This window comes from Petromyzon marinus, chromosome 43 (assembly GCF_048934315.1).
Source record: "Petromyzon marinus isolate PM22_M1 ecotype Great Lakes invasive population chromosome 43, UKy_Petmar_22M1.pri1.0, whole genome shotgun sequence".
Classification (NCBI taxonomy): Eukaryota; Metazoa; Chordata; class Hyperoartia; order Petromyzontiformes; family Petromyzontidae; genus Petromyzon; species Petromyzon marinus.
The window spans coordinates 7275735-7296424 of NC_133709.1; the positions used below are offsets into that span (position 1 = coordinate 7275735).

Sequence of the window (20690 nt, forward strand, 5' to 3'; positions counted from 1 at the left end):
TTGTCCTAAGAAGGACAAAAACCCGCCCAGGGAGAAGGACCAGCATCAATAACTCGGTCGAGAGGTTTGACATTTCGGTGATGAATCATTAGTAAAAAAAAATGTTTTTGGTTGTGTGTTAAATGACGATCACTTGATCGAAATGTCCACTGGTTGTTGTGACGATCGGGTGTGTTCTCGTTGCATGCATTATGCAAATATATTTATATTGTTGGGTTTATTGGTGGGTTGTTGTTCTCCTTGTTCTTTTGATGAGTAGGATTATTTTTTTTCTCTTCCTGCTCTTCGGTCCTAACACATTGTGTGTTCGTTGGTTATTGTCTTATGCGGATGGTTCTGCCTAAGAGCAGTTATATTGGAATTGTGTTAGCTGGGACGGCTATGTTTTTAAGAGAGGGGGGGGGGGCGGTGTAAGGACAGTATGGCTCCCCATGGCCGTGGTTACTAATTGATACGATGGGAACAGACAGGGTCATGTAAGGGTAATATGGGACCTAAGTGGTCATTACTAATAATTGATGCGACGGGCACTGACAGGGTCACGTAAGGATAGCACGGGACCTAAGTGGTCGTAAATAGTAATTGAGACAGAGACAGACAGGGCCAGATGCGGTGAGAGAGTGTTCAGGAAAAGGGGCATGGCCAGGTCGTGAGTGGGATAAAAGCCGACGTGGAACAGGGCTCTGGGCTGCTGTTGTGGGGGAACAAAGGGACTGTTGTCGCCGTCGTCATCTTGGAGCGGGTCGTCTTCATCATCCGGGATTGGGCACCTTGTAGTCTTGGAAGCCTAGAGTTATATTGTCTCCGTTACTACTACGCGTCCAATCCGGTGTAGCCAGCCAACTACACAGGGAGCGTCACGTAGAGTCACAGAAGTTACCCAGGTGAAAATAGTCACTTGCAGTTACTCGTTAAGTTATCAGTGAGTCGGTGGACTTTATTCACAATAAATATGCATATAACTGGACAAGACGGTGTCTCTGAGAGCGAAATTATATATGTGGGTGACTTCAATTGCAACCACACAAAATGGGTTTACTCAGAAAATATTGTAGCCACTGCATTTGTTTTTATGGGACGAGTGACACATGAAATTAGCAGCCTGCACGACTTTGGATGGTGACCATTCGTACCTCCAGCCACCCAACCAGCAAAACTTTTAATAATAATACAGTAAAATATAAAAGTACCTGTGTTGAACCAGATTTCTCCCCACCCCCAACGTCACCAGCACCCCCCTACCTCTTGCACGTGACAACCCTCAGGCCCTCCTCCTACCCGCATGCGCCCCCAGTCGCCCCCACAACCCGTGTCCCCCTCCTCGCGCACCCCTTCCCACAAGCGGCCCCGCCCCCCCACTGCATATCCCCACTCACTGCTGGCCACCCGCATGCCCCCTCCCCTCTGCGCACGTGGGCGGCGCATTTCAAGCCAGCCAGCAAAACTTCTTCATAATATAGTATGGGTGGTCATCCAATGATCATTTGCCATAAAAGCATGCAAACATTTTTTTGTGGGACGGACACAGATACACAGAAACTGACACTATATAAAAGTAGATGTGTAATACATACTCGAGGCTGGTGTAGTTAAATCCGGAATGGTAAGCAGTTAGGTAGGCTTCTGCAACATTTGCCCCAGCCTCCTGCTGGTATATATTGTGCTTGCCAAGCACTACTCGTAGATAATACGTCTGCCTGTGGATTTCACATAAACAACGCAACTCAAACAGCTTTAATTCCATTTAAGGGCTTCCAATTTTTAAATAAATAACAAAAAGTACCATTGATCCTAAGAAACAAAAGCATGGCTACATATAATAAAATATCTACAACGTATATCTTTATACATAACACAATAGCAGGTTTGTGATGATTAATATCTAAAAACTTGAATGCAAATGAATAACTTACTTGGCACAGCTGCCACTTGTGAGAACCCACTGTGGGGCGATGAGGGTTCCACTACAAAAGTGGTACCATGCGTTTGTCGTTGAATTGTAGTATTGCACAGAGACCTGTTATCGCATCAAGATACAATCGAGCAGTCAAAGTCTATAATCATTCAAAGATGCACGTTAGAATATTTATTTATACTGGAGAAATCTGATGAGCTATGAAGCTCTTTAAACAGATGTCCAATAGGGGCAGATCTGAACGTTACAACATTACACCTAACATGCATGCACCGATTTATTAATTAACTTAAATACTTATGCTCATGATACTGGCATCGAATCATGCACGAAATACAGTAATCTAAATAAAATGTACGCAAAAAGATGGAATCGTTTTTTTTTATTATCAAACATTCTTCAGCAGCGGATTGGACATGGCTGATGATTATTAGTGGTGTGCAGACACAACTCTGCAAACGCCAGCAAAATCCTCATTAACGTAACTTCATAACATAATTATTTTTAATAGGCTGACGTTATAGATGACTTTTCATGTGACAATGCGATATTAGTTTCCTTTTCTATTTGGCATTATTTTTTAGCTTTACTATACTATCAGTATTAATCAATATTATTGAGTGGTTCTTCCAATGTGTTAAACTGTAGTTCACTCAAAATAAACCTGTTACAAGCATTCTACAGTAATGAGTGGGAGATGGTTGTCTTCACGTGTGCCACCTGTTACGTGTTTTCGTATTACCTTAAACACAACTTATATCGTCATCTAGGTGAATTGGATAGCGTTAATTTGAATTTAGATAGGATTGGTTGAGCTAAATGCCAAAAAAGTCCATAAACCGATTGGTTGCTGTCTTAAAGTTTATCAACTGGATATTGAATTACTCAAGACCTAAATGTAACTTTCTGGTCTGAAACCTGAAGGAATACAGGTCGGTATCCAGTACAAAAATAATCAAATTAATGTAAATATTAAAACGATTGAATAGTTTAAAAGAAAAACAACCTTTTAAGGGAACTTGTCAAAAATACACGCATTTGAATGACTGGTAAAGTGTCACGGTATTGTAGGGATACCGTGACACTGTTTTCGGATGGATAACGCAGCCTTCCGGGTGCTGCTTATTGATCTTATGGCGTGTGCTGTGTGAAATTTCCTTAACACGGAAATTCGATGTTCATAGAAATTTTCCATAATTTGTTAATTCGTGGTCTGACGATGTTTCGACCGCAACACAAGCGATCGCTTGTGTTGTGGTCCAAACGTCGTGATTGATTTATTTTAATATAATTTTATGGTATATCTACATACGTGACTTTACCGAAAAAAACAATGAGTAATTTATGCAGTCACGAAAGCTGTAATTCTTTATTAACACACTTCTACGGGGAAGTTACCTTTACAATTCTGTCCTAAACGTATTGCGCCCCTTGCTTTCTCCTACCCCTCCTCTGCTGCCGTGCCACCCGGTCCCTCCCCCTCCCCCCCACCTCTACTTCTATTTAAGGCCTCTGTCTGTTCATCCCTGCGGCCCTTTTTCTTTTTCCTTGCTTTCCTGTCCGCCTTTCCTCTCCTTGCCTCTTGGTGTCCCTGTATATGTATTTCTGCTGACTTGTACTCTGTCTATGCTGGTATGTTCAATCCAGAGGATGAACACGAAATTTAGCACTCTTCTGAAATTCGTGGTCTGCCAGGCAAGTGTCTAACTATGTTGTTGGCCTGACTGGTTTTGCATCACTTAATTTTTTCTTAGGTTTGTTGAATTCTCGTCTCTCATCTTCTTGTTGTATTTACCTCCGTGCAGTTTGGCGCTCTCTATATGTTGCGTTGGTGTCGCCCTCTATGCTCCCTCGCTATTTGTTTTTTACACCTGATGTAGATCGCTTGTGTTGTGGTCGAAACGTCGTGATTGATTTATTTAATCGTATTTTATGGTATTTATACATACGTGACTTTACGAAAAAACCAATGAGCATAACCCAGAACTTACGCTTCATTTCAAAAGACAAGAATGGACAGCCACTAATTGTGTCATGAACAATTATAGGTACATTTGCAGACCCAACACAGACCAGCAGTCACGCACACTGGGCTACCGATACCGGTCATAACCTCAAAACTACATTCTCGTTGGAAAGTTCATGAGGCCAACTGGCCCAGCTATGAAGAAACCTGGAGCCAAAGCCTGTAATCTTCAATAAATTCATAAAAATTCTGACATTTGCCACGAGAGATTTCTCTCTTGGGAGGGAATCAGTAAAGATACATGCCATGTTGGCAATCAAAAATGTAACATCTCTTCAAAGAGTTCATTAAACAAGGTGAAAAAAACAAGGGCACCGCACTGCTAGTGTCCCTGAACTCTGCTGAAGAGAACGTTGGAAATACCTCACTGCAGATTTGGACTTTACTCACTCAAGCCATAAAGCCTGGTAACTCCTCTGGAACCTAGGTGACTCAACCAACAGAGCACAGACTACCAAACCCTAAATCAAATACGTTGGCTTCCCACACAATATGCTGCTCAAAGACACCAATGGACAATCGCACCAAACAAGGTGTCCAGAAACAACTCCCCATCACTTTGAGTCAACTACCAGAAGCAATAATCTAGTGAACGTACACTCACTGAAGTGGAAGGGGCCCTCGGGGCCATAAAGTCTTAGCAAGGCATAGGGATGTGATGGCCATTGTCCTGAGTTCCTAAAGAACCTGGGAATATATGGACCATCATAAACAAGACAGGTAATTTATTGACTTAAAGTTTTCGTGACTGCAGGAATTCATATTCTTTGGGTCTCTCGGTAAAGTCACGTAGATATGTTCAATTATAAAAAAAACCACAACATTTCGATCACAACACAAGCGATCGTCATCAGGAGGAAACAAAAGACAGGTAATATCCGGAAATAATGTAATTATTTCAGTTGTCCCCATTCTGAAACCCATAAACCTGCAAGACTCACTCTCAAGCTCCAGGCCGATATCTCTCATGTCCTCCACTTCCAAGCTAATGGAACGTGCATGCTTGCCTGATTTCCCCCCATTATTGACCCATAACTGCCTCTCGAACAAGCCGGATTTCGAAGTGGCCGTAGCTGTTGTGAACAGAAGCTGGCATTCATCGTCAACAGAAAATCAATACAGCAATGATTGACCTCTGCAGCCTATGATACCGTTGGCAGCCAAAATCGAAGCCGTTCAACTGTACACCTAATTGACGCGATGGTCGGCAAATGTACTTTGAGGATATGCCTCACTGGTGAACACAGCCACGAGAGTTATGAACAATGGCCTTTCTCAAGGCTTGGTGCTAGCACCGCCACGATGTAATACATATGTAACCTGACATGTACATCTTCTTGCAAGTTTATATACATATATACACATGACATAAACTTTAAACTAAACTTTGTTTTATTTAACCTTGCCACACAGGGCACAACTTTCGAGACTTCCAAAATTCTATACAAACACAAGATCCAGGTCCGGTTCAATACAGTACACAAAATTCGTGATCTGATCCCATCCGTGAAGGATGTTATTCCTGACTTACAGTACCCCGGGGTTTACAAATTGAGTTGTACCTGTGGTGATTGCTATATCGGAGAGACAAAACGACATGTCTCTGACCGAATTCGCGAGCACAAATGAGATTTGAAACACGGCAAAACGAATTCTTCTGCCATAACTGATCTTTGTTACAACGCTGTGGGTGATCACGATATAATTTTCTCCGATACCAAGGTTCTTTGCAAACCCACGGGTTTTTATCAGAGATTTGTTCACGAGGCAACTCCGATCTACAAACACAGACACAATTTCAACCGAGAAGATGGTTTCAAATTAAGCAACCATTGGAAAGATGTTCTAAATCGAACCAAACATTAAACTAATTTTCAATGGTACAGTATATTTTTCAAGTAGTGGTACCCCAAACTTTCGCAGCTCTTAAATTCCCTTTTCACACCATCAATAGGTAAACTCCCCCCCGCGCCAACCGGCATGTGCACCCGCATGTACACCACCTCTATGCTAAGTCGGCCAATCAAATGCTAATTTTTATGCTAATTCCTTTGTCAAGGCACCTTGTTTCCTCGCACACAGCTTAAAGGTCGCGGTCTGAGCGTTGCTGTTTCACTCCAGCGCTGTCCTCGAGACAGCCTGATCCCTTCACCTGATGAAGGCCGCTTGTGTTGTGGCCGAAACGTCGTGATTTTTGTTGTTTTGTTTTTTACCTACGTGACTTTACCGAATAGAACCAAAGAGTACCAATGTAGAGACACACGACTTGGAGAAGAACACATCCTCAAAGTGACTGTGTGAAAATAATTACATTGATCTCCAGCTGTGATCCAGGAAGCACTAAATGGACAGGAAATTAGAAGAATAGCATGAAATAAAATGGAAAAAGAAAGTTAAGAAAAGTATGGCGGGAGGAGATGCTTAATGGAGGCAGAGGTCAGGTCAGAACCGAATGAACACAAATCGCCCTGTGTTCTTTTAGTGATCCATGTTACAGGTCTTTATTAATATCGCTTAGAGTTCATCATAGATGTGTTGTTTTTAAACTTGAGAAAAATTAGGTCAACTCGGGCTGACTGAGTTGATTCGAGTTAGCTGTCCCATGAAAATAAGATGTTGTCTTGTTGTATATGCCCCCCTTTCCATCTTAATATTAACAAGTAATTTTTCAATACATATAGATACATATTTCTATTGTTTCTTTTAATTTTAATAATGAATAAAAACACCAAACCAGGCCTCAGCATGGCATGTGGAGGTCATATTTACGTTGACCCACTAACACGATTTTGACGTTCAGAGCCCTCCCAGGGTCAGAGGGAGCAGATAGAGAGCAGAGCGCAACGGATTGCAAGGGGCTGACGTAAACACAAAGCCAGGGTCACTGGGAGGTTGCGTTAGCCTAGATCTAGTTAAGTCAAAAAAGCTAATTGGTTCTGCATTACTATTAAAGTAACTTAAAGTCGGAATTTAATGACAGGGTAGGCTAAAGTTATTGATCTTCACACCCACTTTAATTGAACCCTGCCACAAGCTACGTCAATGTAACCATCACCCGTCTATTAATTTAATATGAAATGTATTTACATATTTTAATAATTTCTATACGACTTGACCCGAAGCCTAACAATCAGGTTTTCCTAAGTCAACATGAATGCTCTAATCCACCCATACGCAAATAATAAGCCGGGTTAAAGTAAGAGTAGAGAGGAAAAGAAATGCAAGCGCACAGCAAAACTGCAACGTAAGCAAAGGGCGATGTTAAACCCAGGGTCGGAGAGAAAGGAAGATCCCGGCCGTCTTTATATCCCCGCAGCGCGGAGTAGGAGTGTGTATACGCTCGGGGAAACACGAGTCAAACACCACAACGGGAAGCTGACCCAGACCTTGGATTAATACAGAATCATAACTGTGGAACTCTGATGAAATGAAATGTTAACTTAAAACTTTTTAACCATTTCTTTGTGCGTCGGTGAAAGTCGGAGGGAATATCGCCCCTCCCTCCAGGTTGTGCACCCAGACAGAGAGGCGCCTTCGAGACAATTTATAACATTTGATTGTTTTACTTGTGGGTTTTATGGTAGGAGTATGACAACGGAATATACCGTGGGTGATGCACACAATGACACACACTGACACATGTACGGACACACACGGACGCAGATACATACGGACAAGTCCTGACACAGCAAAAATAGAAAGAAACCCCGCCTTGTGGGCAGGATCCGAGTGAAAGGATTTTTGGGCATAAAAAGAGGATCCTGAGCATTGAAACCTCAGTTCGACCGGGGGGGGGGGGGGGGGGGGGTCGGCTCACCAGAGTTCGACCGGGGGGTCGACTCTCGGGAGACAGTTCGACTCGGAAGAGGTCGGAACTCGGGGAGTTCGACCAGGGGGTCGGAACTCGGGGAGTTCGACTCGGAGTTCAACTCGAGAGTTCGACCAGGGGGGTCGGAACTCGGGGAGTTCGACCAGGGGGGTCGGAACTCGGGGAGTTCGACTCGGAGGGGTCGGAACGCGGGGAGTTCGACCAGTGAGTCAGCTCAGGAGCAGTTCAAATCGGGAACGAGAGCAACAGGTCGCCAGCCGGCGAGCTGCAGAGCAGGGGGCGGCGAGCAGAGGCCAAAGTGGCCCGTCGCTACCCACTGACGTTGGCAAGACTCGCAGGGTAGTGAGGCGTCACCTAGTGTGATTTCCAAGAGCTGAAAGACAGAGTATTGCTGGAAGTTTATTCTACATTGAGTCCAGCTGCAGAGCAACCGACGCACCAAGCAAGAGCTTCTGCAAACCAGAGCAAGAGCACGTGCGACTTGAGTCATCCAGCAGTGGAGAAAAACCTGCTTTCAGCAAACCAGCAACGAGCACGTTCGAGTTCTCCACCCAGAGAGAGGGAGCGTGCCGATGCAGCTCATCCAGCAGCGGAGAGAAACTGTTGTCAGCGAACCAACACGAGCGTGATCGCGCAGCTCATCCAGCAGTGGAGAGAGGTGTCCACTGAGCAGCACTGAGAGCGATCAAGCAACTCTCTCCCGTGGACAGAGGCTGGCTGCTGTGTGGAGAAGGGAACGCCGATACGTATGATGCACAACCCCCACTCACCCTGACCGCTCTAAAGGGAGCGAGTATCCCTTTCATACAAGGGACACGTCGACGTATGTTAACGCGAGAAGACCAACCACACTCACATTACCCTATGAAGAGAACTCCACGATACGATGATGCGCTATGCCCCACTACACGACCAATCTGACGTTCGCTGGACCTAAAGACTCAACTCCAAACAATGACTACTCCACACAATTCATCACACACAAACACACTCAAGTCCGTGAACCATCTGGCCGTGGAAGCATCGATCGTGTGATAACAGTCCGTCGTTTATAAGTATATTCGTAATTTCCCTCTTTAATATTTTGTTTTGGACTGTACTTCTAATCGCATAAGTTACCAACCGATCCATCAATACGAATTAATCCTTGGCACCTTCGCCACGGAGCTACGCTCCCGGGGAGGAATCGTGCGAAACCGATTTTCTGATCATACAATCTTATTCACGAATTAATTAATCTCCCGTGAGATAACACGTTCCGCCACACACCCTCACACATAAGCCATTTCGGTAATCTTATAGTCTGTCCGGTGGATCTGTTGTTACATTTATGCCTTTGGAAATAATAACTGTTTGATTGTCTTTTTATATGAATACCGTTGCAGGTTAATCAATCGCCTGTGATAATGTGCTGACCATTTCAAGCATAATGATCGTTCATATTATAATGTATAAGCTTTTGTGTAGCATAGCATTGGCATGTTCTAACTCTCTCTCTCACGAACAGCAATCGCTTTATGCGGGGTCCATGTGTTATCAAAGTGAAATCGTACAGTCGTGGATGAGACTGTCTTGATACCGTGTGGATACCGTGTTGAAGTTCTGAGATTGAGAGTTCACATACATATTATAGTTAAGGTTTAATTAGAAAATAAATTGATTAATACAGAAGTGGTCGTGTGATTCTTTCCTGAAATTTTTGCATAAGATCTGTATCCTGCGATGAGATATGAACTCGGGAACCTAAACTATAAACACACCAATCCACACTCATTAAACTAAAGCGAATGATATGAACTTGGGACCTAAAATATGAACACTCGGGGAGTGTTAAAGCGAGAATCATTGTATTATGCTGATCAATAATACGAAGTTAGACAACGAGGCCGAATTGACACTAGCGTAACAGCACACGATTGATTGCGTTATCCTGATTGATAACCCCACCTCGTCAACGAGGCGGGGCCTGATTATCATAAAGGCTATAATTAACACAACCACACCCACTCGTATAAATTAATACGATTACGTCTCTAATTAGCATAGTTATACGCATAATTACACGAATGAACATAATTTTGGATTAATTATGCAAATTTCGAATTTCATTTAATTTTCATTACTTTTCATCAATTTTCACACACCCACATATACAACAGTCTCAAGGTCAAATAAGAACGTAAATCATGCAAATCAATATTCAGCTGTGAGTATAAACTGGCTGGCAAATTTCCATAATGTGTCAATTAATTGTACCGTGTTGTTTATAATCGGAGAGAGCTGTAAAGAGCCAATTGTAACCCACTGTACTGTTTCTATGTTCGAATGTCTATGTTCTCCACCTTCACCAATACGCAGGGATCAGCGTGCTGAAGTTTGAAAAAAGTAGCCTAAGAACACTATTGTTTGTCTACATCCCGGGTGTGAATGCAGAACTTCACATCTAAGAAACTAATTATACTGTCACAATCCTGAAATTTTGAATTGATCTCATACCTGCCAAGGCCAGCTGTGAGGAGTGGCCTCATTACCACCCTCAATGCGGTTTTGTGGAGTCGCAGAAAAACCACAAGTCTGAGCCGAGACAAATGCTGTGGAAAGAAAAGCATGTGAGTAACAAACACTCCTGGTGAAATAATTTAGTAGTTACATGAAAAAAAACTAGAATGCGAACTAATCTTACTGTGAGCAATACATATGTGAATACCTTGATTCAGCAGGAAAGTGAAGATCAGGAGAGTGACCATGATTTATTGATTGGGGTTTTCAACACACTGTCAAATGACCGACGCGCAGCCTCTATATATCCAGGGACATACAAGGAAGTGAAATGTATTTTATGCAAAAATTTTGCGATGATAAATGTTCTGCGGGCATGGTGTCACGAGTCTACGAGTCGTAGGTAGTAAAGTTCCATCACTACTTAAAAAATTCTTGCGTATTTTTTTGAGTTGTGACAGAAAATATACAAACAATTCACGAGCGCATTGTGTCATGAATAGTGACTTTCAATTGATTGCCATTGTTTTAAAATATGTATTCAAATACCACATTATGTACATACACTGCATTTATAAGCTCGTTTAGGTAAATGCACACGTTAGTCTGTTAATTATTTCATGAAGTAAAACGAGTAAGTTTATAAAGTATAAAAATACCACAATGCATGGAATACTATTACGACGTGTGCACCTATTTTATCTGTGAAAAAGTTTTTTTTACCTGTTACCATTAGTATGCTGCTGACGACCACGTCTAGCCTGCTTAATTTCGCCCCTCCTGATATTGTTAGTCGTACTTAAATGATAAACTAATCTGTGGTTAACAACAATGCCACAAAATGTGTGTTATATCCACACAAAATGCTTCCTTTTCACACATTAGACGTAGCATGCTCAATTCTGTTACGGTTCGTTCACCATAAATGTGGTTACATACTTTCAGAACATTTAATGGTTACATACTTTCAGAGCATTTGAAACGAGAATTTACACTTGCCCACTTTCTATTGACTCTATCAGTTCAGTATACTCTGGAAAACACAATAAGTGGATTCGTAAAAAAATCCGATTCTTTAGATCAAGGGGCCCCAACCCCCGGTCCGTGGCCTGCTAGGAACCGGGCCGCAGAGCGGGAGGTGAGAGCGGTGAGTCCGCGTGTGGCCCGCCCCCATTATTACTTCCACCTGCGCCTCTTTCCGGCACTGCGCACTTGTCTCAGTCGCAGTTTTGTTTACGCCCACAAGCTAACCCCTAGTAGCCAAAATATGTAAAAAAAAACAAACGTCGCTGGGGAGCTTCTTTGAAAAGGGGGAAAGACCCAAATGATGACCCCCCCCCCCCCCCACCCCGGTCCGTGAAAAAAATGTCTTCCACGAAACCGGTCCCTGGTGCCAAAAAGGTTGGGGACCACTGCTTTAGATGCAGCACAAATGTAGCGCCTCCCATAGGGAGCGTTGTATTGCGGGCTACTGCTGATTGCTCGGCTTGGAACGTCTGAATTATTGGGAACCATCATACGAGGGTTTTTGAAATCTGTTTTTTGTTGCATTACCGGTACAATAACCGAATAAAAAACGGGTAAGACGTGTTTTTGCACATACTGTAGAGACATATCTAGCAATAAACATTAACGTTTTCACTGATGAATGAAGGGAGCATCCGTGGTGTGACAACGGAGCATGTCACCCACACACCACGACAGTTGCAATGGGAAAATGTCTTCCCCATTTCAATTGCCGTTTCTTAAAGCTCCACTGTTGATGACCGCGATATAGTATAAATGGTTATGTGGGGGACGCGGGCCCCCGGCTCCCCCTCCGGGGGAAGGCTGATCTCGGTAGGGCTGCGGGCTCCGCACCTCTCGCTCGTGTGAGAGCCGCCGTTATTTGACTCTTCGCTCGTGGGGGGAGTGCTACCGCCCTCCGTCTCCTCTCCTTGCAGCACAGCCCCTCGGGTCCGCGGGCCCTGTTTGTGGGGCATAGCTCAGGGCTGGCGCATGGCTGCCTTAAATCAATCCGTCACTTCTCAGCCACTCAAACGCGACGTCTCTGCTCACACAACCCCGCGCACCACTCACATGTGCTGAACGGGGGTCAGGGGTCAGAGGGTAATGACGTCCTTCGCACACACGTTGCCGATTGGAGGGGGTGTCTCGGAGATTATTTAAAGGGCTGTATGAATAATCTCACGTGTACCCTGGCGAATCCACCGTTGCTCACCACACACGCTAACCACGAGCTACACGTATGGGCGAGCACAAACACGTGGGTAATTACACACTCGTGCGCAAACACAGGGTACAACGACGCAGGAACCCTGGTCGGGTGCGCACACAATGGCCGCCTCAACAGAGTTACCCACGCGCAAATCCCCATACCACGACGAGCGGACTCACACCACCATGCGCCCGTTCCACACTCGCAGAAACCACACGACAAGGTTTATTGATCACTGACGATTTATTCCTGGCGTGTCTGCGAGCTACTATCACCCAAATCAGTCTGAGTCAGCAGGGCAGGTCTAACCTATCTCCTGATGGTCTAATCCGATCTACCTCGTCCCATTAGAATTAAACTCCCTAGGATCTTACCCTAAATCCCAACTCTTTATTTCGTACTCACGTTTTGCCTTGGATGTGCGGGAAGCCAAGGAGAGGCGAGGCTGCTCGACGTTCTCGTTGGGAGCGGGGCCGGGCTGCGCTGTGACTCGTCTCACTGACGATCCAGTGGCCGGCAAGGTGACTACCACGATCCCTGACTTGAGAAGAAGGTGACTCTCCTATCCCTACCTTCTCTCGCTTTTTATTGTTCCCTACATCAAAGATAATTTGGCGCTGATCCGCTGGCCTTCCCGGCCAATCAGGTGGCTCGGATTTCCCGCCACTCTCCCCGGGCCGGTGCTCTCTCAGACATCCGCATTTTACCCTCTACACAAGCGCATCTGTCCTACCAATCAGAGGACCGGCCCTGTTTTCCCGCCGTTCGTGACTCCGCCCCCCTACCTGCCTGCTGACCCGTGTGTGTTGTGTGTGTTTTCTACCTGCGGTGGCTGAGCAGCCCCGTCGTGACCATGTAATTACAACCCAAGTCACGGCGCCGCGGTGTGAGTTAGCCTCGGGGGAGGTCGCCCAATTCCCTGGTCGCAGGAAATTGTGAAGATTGGTCCCGTGAGAGGGCTTCTGGGTGAAAACCTGTCAGCCAGGTGACCTCCCTTCGGGGCTCTATGTGGGGGTGTGTGTGTGTTCATGTGGGGGTGGTGAAGGAACAGCAGCGTCGGCCCCGTCGCTCGGAAGTGGCGGCATCGCGGCCACGGCGTCGGCAGGACGGCTTCGCTGTTTCGGCATCACAGTTGCAGGCATGGCTCCGACGGAGCGGCTTCGCTGCTGTGACACCACAGTTACACCACAATCGTTTGGCAAGGTTGTATGTGGGTGGGATAAAGTGTGGGTACGTTCACCTCGTCCAATATTTGGTCAGCGTGGAAGAGGAGACAATACGCAATAGAACTGCGTGTAATTACGGCTATTTCGCCAGCGGTGAAGTGAGCAAATAAATAATTTCAGGACTGCACTTTTAACTGAGAAATGATCTACTTAGGCCGCTGTGCAGATTGAATGTTTCCACTTACCTATAAATGCAATCGCGAATATTCCACTGTAAACGGCACCGTTCCCGACATTTCCGACTGGTAATCGATTCTAAAAACGGTTAATGGATTACCTCGTGTCATTTAACGACCCTAAATTATATGCAAGGGTGTCGGCCCCCAACAAAATTGCGTGACCAGCACGCGCGTACTTGGTTCACACCCGCACGTGATTCCCTAATGGGAATACGTGGGAAGGGGCCATGAATGGTCTCGGCTATTGCCAAACACAGAATTCGGTGTTTTTGCTCAGTGGCTTAGCAAAGATTTGAATTATGTCCAAAGTGTATTCAATAACTGTATGTACAATTGTATGCTCAATCACTTTTAAATGATGATAGGTGACATCCGCCTTGACCAATTATACTACACCCAGTGCGGTAATATTGCACGGTGTGACTGTCATTTTCTATCAATGTTCACAAATCCAACCCTTTTTTTACATCTTTACTATTATTGATTGGCGAGTACAGTGAAACCTTGGATTGCGAGTAACTTGCTGTTGTTGACCACGTTCATCATCGGCCATGGTTTATCCATTCCTGGATGAAATTTTCCTTCAGTCACCATTGGGGAATTTAAAAAGGAATTCTATGAAACTATACTCTTTGGTTCTTTCGGTAAAGTCACGTAGGTAGAAAAAAGAATAATAAAATCACGACGTTTCGACTGCAACACAAGCAGTCATCATCAGGAAATATGGCTTCAAATCAACATTGAATTCTATAAAGTTGACCATGTTGCACAATCCAATTTCAGCCACGCACGGGAAAGTAACATCCCATGCATCACACTGCATGTATTAAGGTTATGTGGTGCTGAAGGTTGTGTGCAATATAGCTGTGATTTAATTTAATTCTGCTTACATTGTATTTGTTGTACAAAAGGAGTGAATGTCCATCTATTTGGAATCACATTTTTTATTTATGAAATAACATTTTAATAAGGCAACCACGAGTATAACATATAAAGGTTCCTAGAAAGAACTCATTAAAGGTGCAATAGAAAAAACAAAACCTGTGTTTTATATGTGCTTTTAACAGTAGAATTACTGAAACAAATTGGGAGTACATCTTAGAGTTCAGAATTATTACTTGAGAGGAGAAAGGGAAAAAGGTACAGGAATTACATGACAAGCATTGAGAAGTTAAAAAGACTGAAAGGGAAAGATTGATTCATGTTATACTAAACAAGCTTGTGTTCATATTTCAAGAAACATTATTTAAATATCAATGATCCATACTCTTTGGTTCTATTCGGTAAAGTCACGTAGGTAAAAATAAAATAACAAAAATCACGACGTTTCGGCCACAACACAAGTGACCTTCATCAGTTGAAGGGACCGGACTGTCCAGAGGACAGCGTTAGAGTGAAGACAGCCAAGCCCAGGTCGCGTTCTTTAAGCTGTGTGGGAGGAAACAAAAAACGCCTTGACAAAGGAATTAGCATAAAATGATGTACTGGACCGGCACGGTGGGGGGGGGGGGGGGGGGGGGAGTTTACATAATGTTGATGTGAAGTGAAATGAGCTACTGTGAAAGTTTGGGATACCACTACTTGAAAAAATATACTGTACCATTGAAAATTAGTTTAATGTTTGGTTTGATTTAGAACATCTTTCCAATGATTGCTTCATTTGAAACCATCCTCTCAGTTGAAATTGTGTCTGTGTTTGTAAATCTGAATTGCCTTGTGGACAAGTCTCTGATAAAAACCCGTGGGTTTGCAGAGAACCTTGGTATCGGATAAAATTATATCGTGATCACCCACAGCGTTGTAACAGTGATCAGCTACGGCAGAATAATTCGTTCTGCCGTGTTTCAAATCTGATTTGTGCTCGCGAATTCGGTCAGAGACATGTCGTTTCGTCTCCCCGATATAGCAGTCACCACAGGTGCAGCTCAATTTGTAAACCCCGGGGTACTGTAAGTCAGGAACGACATCCTTCACGGATGGGATCAGGTCACGGATTTTGTGTACTGTATTGAACCGGACCAGGATCTTGTGTTTGTTTAGAATTTTGGAGATCTTTTTAGTAACGCCTGCTATATATGGTAGTGTGATGGTTTTGACTGGAGTATCAAGTGGTTGTTTCTGTATGGTGGGAGAAACAGCTTGGCGGATGGTATGGTCAGAGTATCCGTTTCTCTTGAGGGCCAGGTGTACATGTTTTAATTCACTGGTCAGGTGGTGTTGGTCCGAAATGCAATGAGCCCTATGGTATAAAGTTTTGATGAGAGAATTATTTTAAGCTGGGTAGTGGTGGGAATCAGGTTTCAAGTAGGAATCTGTGTGGGTGGGTTTCCTGTAGACAGAATGCCCCAATGATCACTGTTACAACGCTGTGGGTGATCACGATATAGTTTTCTCCAATACCAAGGTTCTCTGCAAACCCACGGGTTTTTATCAGAGATTTGTCCACGAGGCAATTCAGATTTACTAACACAGACACAATTTCAACTGAGAGGATGGTTTCAATTAAGCAATCATCACCAACATTATGTAAACTCCCCCTCTCCCCCCACCGTGCCGATCCAGTACATCATTTTATGCTAATTCCTTTGTCAAGGCGTTTTTTGTTTCCTCCCACACAGCTTAAAGGACGCGACCTGGGCTTGGCTGTTTTCACTCTAACTCTGTCCTCTGGACAGTCCGGTCCCTTCACCTGATGAAGGCCACTTGTGTTGTGGCCGAAACGTCGTGATTTTTGTTATTTTATTTTTACCTACGTGACTTTACCGAATAGAACCAAAGAGTATGGATCCTTGCAGTCACGAAAGCTTCAAATCTAGAATCAATTATCCAGTATGTGTTAAGAGGGCAATGACCATCTTGATGGTACTATTCATCGGCCACAAGAATATCCTTCCGAGTTAAAAACACGCCATCACCTACACATTGGAAATTCACATAAAATACAGTATTATCTTATTAAATATTACTGACAACCCCAATATGAAAACACAGTACTGGTAATTTATTTTTAAATCGATTATGAACGTAATTGTAATGTTAAAGACATGTTTGAAACCAGTCTATACATCCAATGGCCCAATATTGACACAATTATGCATTTAGCTTTTCTCGTATAAATATTTGGGTTTAAAAAAAAAATTGTCCTTGCATACACTTCGTAGTGTAGTTTTAGCCCTGTAAATTCTTATTAAAAGCTGGGGACATGAGGTCAATGGAGAACTCATTGAATTTTTTAATATAATTTAGATGCATTTACCCTTTAAAAGTTGTATAGTTTACAACAATATAGGAATAGGTTTTACCCTTTTTAACTGAGTTGTACGCCTTTTGGCGTCTTCTGGTCCAACACCAATGGAGACTAGGCTCTAAGAAAAGCTGTCTCGGGTGTGGACCAATCAAATTCAAGGACAGTGCATATTATTATCAGAGTTGTTTTTTTGTTTGCATTTTGACTGCTTGTGTTGTGGTTATTGCAAACATGATGCCTTGAATAAAGGTGTCAGTTTTTGTGCCAGTTAAAAAGGGTAAAACCTATTCCTATATCTTGTTTCTGGCAAAGGAGGTCTCATAATGTAAATTTACAACAATATGTTAAGGTTCTTTGTCCATTTGATCAATTACTGTTTTGCATTATAAATTGGAATTGCACATTAGGGAGACTTGATTTTTTTAAAGATCATCATATGACTGGCAATTAACTTTATTTATCTAAGAAAGCCTTACTGAATCTCAAATGTAAATTGAATAAGGACCCTCACTGGGATTCACGTAGGGTTGCCATATTTTCCATAGACCAAATCTAGACAAATTGTCGCAAATTGTGACTCAAACAAGAAATATTCTTACATCACATACACCACTTGAATCATCACCGGCACATATTGTGTTGTCGGGTAATGTAGAACCCGAAAATGCATTTGTTTTGTACGTGTCGTAGTCTATCACTGGTAGGATGGTTTGCTGGAGTGTGCTGGTAATATCTAGGGGAAATTTCAAATAAAACTCAGTTACTACTGTGTTACGATAAAATATAATAAGAATTATGATTATTTTTTTTAATTTAAAGCTTTCGTGACTGCAGTAATTCATATTCTTAGCTCTTTCGGTAAAGTCACGTTGAAGGAAAAACAATAAAATAATAAAATATATAAAACAATAAAATTCTCACGACGTTTCGACCATAACACAAACGGTCATCACCAGGTGTTTTATATATATTTTATTATTTTATTGTTTCCCTTCAACGTGACTTTACCAAAAGAGCTAAGAATATTATTATGATTATTGCTTGGTGTCTTGAAACCCACTTTCAAATAACCTTGAGGCAGCCTGTAAGGAAGTGTGAATCGTATTTCATATGAAACATTCTTTCACAAGTTTGCATAGACATGTCATTTATTTTGAATTTGAAAAATGTGACCGAATCTGTATTTGCGTTCTAAACAATGGTGGCCTTTCTGCTAATACCCCACCAGGTATTGGGCCTCGAGACAGAGGTGGTAACATTCCATCACTCATTCTTTCCACATTTGTTGGGTTGTCAGCAGTTTCGTGCATGTTTCTACAGAATGCATGTACTGGAGTTCCACTTTAATGTCATGGAATATGTCGCCATATGATTTTTTTATGCGGAATCATGGCTCCTGAATTGCTGAGAAATTCTACATTATGTATGACTTAATTTTAGCTCTGCCTGAGGCCCACCCACTTTGACCCATTCCGCAATGCAGACTGAGACGCAGGAGAAAGTGCTCCACTATTAGATATGATGTAACTTTGTGGCTTCGAAATCGCAGAATATTCTCCCCCAAAAAGGCCGTCACTATGTCAATATTGAAATCCAACACGTACCAAATAATACTTTATGAAACTGGTGAAACATTCCAATAGAGCAGTGCTTCTCAACGTTTCATTCCACGGCACACTTTTCAAACTTGCTCGATCTTAATGGCACACTGAACATCACTGTGGGCCCTTCGTCCATTAGTGGATTGATCATGGCTGTTGATGATGTGTGACGTGTGCACACATCTTTCTCAAGTGATAGGTGGACGATAGATGGATTTCCTGTGCCATTATGGAAATGTGAAATTTCCACAATCACGTGTGTAGCTTTCCCCTCAATCGCCGTGTCTTCTCCGGGCCTCGTCAGAACTCGATGAGAACTGCAGACGTGTGAGGCCCGGGTATAATCATTCACCTGGGGTGGGGGGGCACCTGGCTCAGGCGGGGAGAATTGTGTGTTTTGTGTGTCACTGTGTGCGTCTGTTAATGATTTAATTTAACCGTGTAAATTCAATGTCTATTTCGTTATTTTACGTTGATGTCTGTGTTAGTATTAATTACTTTATTTCGTTGTCTGTGTGCCTGTTGATCAATTCGAAAATACCGCGGCACACTTGGGACTTTGCTGCAGAACACCGGTTGTGAAGCATTGCAAGAGAGGACTTTTCTAAAAGTATTAATAATTGGCTAGGTATTTGGAGTACAATCTATTTTAATTATGATTACATTGATAGATGTTACTAAATGCAGTTGTTTTGAGTCTACGCATACCATATATTTTTATATTCCATTTTTGTGTTACAACAGAATGTATGTGTGGCCATTATTGTTGTTGCTGCAACGTACTTATTTTGGAACCCCATCCAATGGTGTAGCATGTGGTTGTGGGGGAGGCTGACTCCCGGCTCCTCACTCGTGTGGGATCCGCTGCTCCCCTCTTCCTCTTCCTGGGGAGGGTTGCTGCTCCCCGACTCCCCTCCTCTCGCCGCGGCCCCTCGAGTCCACAGCCTCGCCGACTCCACGTCCTCTGTATGGGGCATGACTCGCGGCTGGTGCTTAGCCACCTGGGTCAATTCACACGCTCTCTGTGCACACTCACGGACACGCAGCCACCCAAAATCCGACGCCGCTACTCTCCCGGCGCCGCGCACCAATTGCACGCGCGGGACGGGGGGGCAGGGGTCAAATGGCAGTGACGTCACTCATACACGCCGATTGGAGGGGGTGTCTCGGAGATGATTTAAAGGGCTGTATGAATAATTCCACGTGTACCCGGGCGAGTCCACCGTCGCTCACTGCTCCCATTTTATCCTTCTCTACACCAAAGAACTGCCTGGCCAACCCGCGATTCCTCACCGCCATTGGTGCGCCCGCATCGGTTCGCGCACGCGGACCAGGTGCACGCGCTCCCGGGGCGCTCCCGGGCCGCGCTCCCAGCAGCGGCTGGCGGGGCCGTTTGTGAGGGGGCCGAAGGAGCCGACGGAGGGAGCCGACGGAGCCGAGGGGGCCGACGGAGCCGGGGGAGCCGACGGGGCCGGGGGGGGCCGACGGAGCCAGGGGGGGCCGACGGAGCCGGGGGGGGGGGGCGACGGAGCCGAGGGGGGAGCGACGGAGCCGGGGGGGGGCGACGGAGCCGGGAGGGGGGCTCACAGGGCCGGGGGGGGCCGACGGAGCCGGGGGGGGCCGAGAGAGCCAGGGGGGCCGACGGAGCCGGGGGGGGCCGATGGAGCCGGGGGGGGGCTCACAGGGCCGGGGGGGGCCGACGGAGCCAGAGGGGGCCGACGGAGCCGGGGGGGGTGACGGAGCCGAGGGGGAGGGGCGACGGAGCCGGGGGGGGGCCGACGGAGCCGGGGGGGGGGCTCACAGGGCCGGGGGGGGGGCCGACGGAGCCGGGGGGGGGCTACAGAGCCAGGGGGGCCGACGGAGCCGGGGGGGGAGGCGACGGAGCCGGGGGGGGCAACGGAGCCGGGGGGGGCCGACGGAGCCAAGGGGGGGCCGACGGAGCCGGGGGGA

The 20690-nt window shown here is 44.8% G+C and overlaps 1 protein-coding gene and 1 long non-coding RNA gene across 2 annotated transcripts in view; both read right to left on the reverse strand.

The window, feature by feature from the left end:
• Nucleotides 1-20690, reverse strand: part of LOC116951470 (chymotrypsin-like elastase family member 2B) — an 89362-nt gene that overhangs the window by 25245 nt on the left and 43427 nt on the right. The gene's annotated exons all lie outside the window — the stretch shown is intronic.
• On the reverse strand, nucleotides 1586-11591 carry LOC142930799 (uncharacterized). The gene is made up of 4 exons (XR_012946752.1): nucleotides 10478-11591; nucleotides 10267-10361; nucleotides 1914-2017; nucleotides 1586-1697 (listed from the first exon to the last, which is right to left on the reverse strand). It is a non-coding gene; the product is annotated as an uncharacterized LOC142930799 (long non-coding RNA).